Source organism: Cupressus sempervirens, chromosome 6 (assembly GCF_028749045.1).
Source record: "Cupressus sempervirens isolate cs-2001-9-10 chromosome 6, ASM2874904v1, whole genome shotgun sequence".
In the NCBI taxonomy this organism is placed as follows: domain Eukaryota; kingdom Viridiplantae; phylum Streptophyta; class Pinopsida; order Cupressales; family Cupressaceae; genus Cupressus; species Cupressus sempervirens.
Window position 1 is genome coordinate 204,655,426 of NC_143123.1, and position 4,034 is coordinate 204,659,459.

A 4,034-nucleotide genomic window follows, 5' to 3' on the forward strand; every position below is an offset into this window, starting at 1 on the left:
ATTGCAAACCATCCTAGAACCAATAATACCATGAATAACATTATAGTATAGTAAGTGGGTGGCCTACTGGCTTCGGACTCTTCTAGGGAGTTTGTTGTTTTATCGGTTTCCCCTGGGCATTCTGCTTCTTCAAGGGATTGGACTACGGTAAAAAGAAAGAAATCTAGGCCATCTGCTCCTCCTTTAGAAATGAATCTTCGATCATGTAAGGGAGGCTCTAATTCAAAGGGAAAAACGTGATGTATCTGGCCCTGCCTTTTTGCTAGATCTTTTATTTTGGCTAGAGATAGGCTTTTTGTCACCTTGGTTACCCTTAGTTTGGGGGGTGACCAGTTCTGAGTTTGTTTGTTGTAACTTTGGTCTTTGTGCTCATTGAAAATCCTTAGTCTTGTACAGGGTTTCAGGCACCCTTCAAAACCTGTTTATCTTATCAAAAACATTATAGTATAGTATAATGTTCAAACTTACATGCAGACCATTCTAGAACCAATAATACCATGAATAACATTATAGTTTGGTGTAATATTCAAACTTTAGTAAAAAAGTTAACAAAATCCTTCTTTGAGAAAGTGAAGTCGATCTCACTTTATAATATTTTATAAATTACACAATTAAACATCCAAGCATACTTATGGCACCCATAATAACATCTATTCACAATTTGAAGATAGTACGTTGAAGTAGTAGTAGCATGCATTAAGACTATCATAATATTAGTGCCAAAGATATATACAAGAATTATATGATTGTTAAATAGGAAAAAATACAAAAGATAAACAAATATATTTGGTTCATAGAATATTAATTTTATATCTAAATTACACTTGCATCAAATATGTTAAGTAATTCAAAATTGTACCTCACAATATCATTCACTACTTATACCTAATGAACAAATATAATGCCCATCTTCCCTATAGACATCCATGTGGATGAGGGCACTAAGATGGACTAAATAAAAAATAAAAAAATCTATGAAATAAGATCAATTTACACATTACTCACAAATGCTATATAAAGTATATATTTTATATAATGTTATATTTTATATAGTGTGATTATGTCATATAATACTCACACTATACACCACATAAATGAATAAATTGAAACATATTTGTATTTCCAACAACCATAACCAACTATAACAATGAGATCAAAATGTGAGTATGCTTTGCATATTTCCTTGGATGTCAAAATTTAATTTCAGTTTTTTCAACATTTAGATATCAAGAAAGATAAATGGTCAACTAGAATAAATCTTATTAATATTTTTTATATATTTTAATATTTGATAATTTATTTCAAATTTTTTACTAACTCTTCTAAAACTTAATCTAAACACTTAAAGAAAACTTACATCAACCAAGCCAAATCTCTCTTTTACTACATTTGAAAAAATATAGACAAATTCAAGATAAATTACTCAGACATTTAAAATAAAATAAAGTCAAAAAGTAACATTTTTTTTAACCTTGAAGGAACTTATAGAAAAACCCTACCATGCATCACTCAATTCAACATTTTAACAAGTACCATATAGTGGCTTAGTACTTGTCTTTATCTTTTACATAAATATAGTTTTAATTTAATAAATTTATTATAGTTATAAATTTTTTTAAATAAAATATTAGATAATTATAGTTTTCTATAATGATATTAATTATTATTATAATTTAAATTTTATTTATAAATATAATTGTTAATATATATGCTCTACTATATATATGTCATCTAATAATATTATATTAGAAATATATTAAAATATTATAATAATAATATATAATAGTATTTCTTAAACTATTATATAATGTAGAAAGATATCTTTTTGTATTTTTAATTGAATGAAAAATATTATATTATAAAAAAATACAATATTAAAATATACAAAAATTAAACCAAATAATTTACATTAAAAAATATTCAACATTAATGAATCATATTCACCTTAATAAAAACTAACTCTTAAAAATTATTAGTTTTACAATCCACCCAACCAATATAAGAGTTAAATGAATTCAACCAATCAAATCTTAGAAAAATAATTTTTTTAAATTTTAATGTTAACAATCATGCATCTATGTTGTGCAACATATTGGTTTAATAAAGAAAATTAAAATCAATTAATTTTTAAGTTGTAGAAACTAAAAAATTTAATCACTAGTTAAAGTATAAAATCTAAAAAGTATCACAATAGTACTTATCCTACCAACAAGTACTAAAAAGAAACGCAATGCTTCAAAGTTCCTCCCAAATAATTATAGGAAGGAATTAACGAAAATAAAAAATTTAACAAAAAAGAAAGAGAGAAAGAGGAGTAAAAATAGAATTAAGTTATTTTTAAGTTTGAATGCATAATATTTGTTAAGTGAAAATTTTACATAATTGTCATCAAAATATTATAAAATGTAATGAAAATGATCAAATTGTCAAACAGTGGCTCAAGAGCTCATGGATAAAATAACTAGTGAAGAAAACCTTCAATCCTTGCCAAAAACATAAATTATTACTTGAAGAGTCATATTATCCTAATTCAACTACCATAAATATGTCAAACTATAACTATGGAACGAGCTTAATAAATGGTCTTATAAAAATGGTCACAAAATGCTATTTGAATCTCAAGGACCATATAAAAACTTTCATCCTAAATCTACAATATGTTGTGACTATAATTGAATTTAAATGTTAGCTAGCAAAAGTACTAACTTCCCCATTACATTAAAAGTGAGAATGACTCAAATATTAAGAAAAGGCATATCGATATAAGAAAGCACCAAGTATGAGTAATATGTTACACCCGATTCAAAACTCAAGGACCATTACATGTATGATGAGAAATTAATATCAATCTACATATTGTTAATAAAATCCCAATAAACAGAGACCAAGAATTGTATGAGCAAAATTGGGAACTAGATAATATGTATGTGTTCCCATAGTTGGACATCTCTACTATATAGGTTGGTTACAAAAATTCTTGTCAAACTAAATATGTATCTTCCACTAAGGATTAGCCAAGGCATATTTGAATATTTCTTCATTAACTCATATCTCAATGTACTATCTTTTTGTAAACATGGGACCCCATGGATGGTGGGACTTAAAATTATTGTCCCAAACTAGTATTGAGAGGGGAGGTGAATCGGTACTTGTTTTCAAATTGGTTAGTTGAGCTACAAACTTAATTAGTTTAAATGTACCAATTCCTTAAACAATAATGTAATGATAAAAGAAACACAATAGAAATATACAAACTCACATAGAAAATCATACATCATTGACACATGTATTTCTGTACATGGAAACCCTTAGTGAGTGGATGAAAATTACAATGAGAGTAATATACCCACTAGCCTTTTACTATAGGTAAAAGGTTTCTTGTTGATTAAATACTACAATTGTTCTTTCTAAGAACACATCTAGTTAAGAATTCTAGTAATATATTAGGATTACAATAATACTTTCAAATCTACCTTGCGAGAGGATTTATAATGCTCCTTCTAGTAGATACTTGGTTAGAGGATTTTAAAAATGCTTAGTAATGAATCATGCTCGGTTGAGATCTTACAAATAGTTGCAATGTTAGGAAATAAAACTAAGTAATAGATCTAATAAATGGAACAAATTTCCTTTTAAATCTTCTTGTTCAATCTTTGAAGATCCTCTGATCTCCTTTCTCTACCTCGGCTTTCCCTATGAGCACTCCTATGTCTCATATAACCTTTCCATATTCCTTGTTATCTCTGATAGCTTGTATGTTGATCAACTATCTCCTTTGCAACTTTTATCTCATTTCTCATGCACCAACAACATGAACAACCACAACATCATAACAATAAAGTTTACAAATTCTATTTACAAATTCCAATGTTTGGGCACCAAAACCTTATGTAAAAATTAAACTCATGTGAAGGATTCAAATTTTGAATAGCATAAAAAGGTTAGTCACATAAAACATGTGACTACCTATGAGTAGGCACCTAGATTGGTAGACCTACCCAATCTTCTTGTAGGCCTATGAATAAACTTATGTC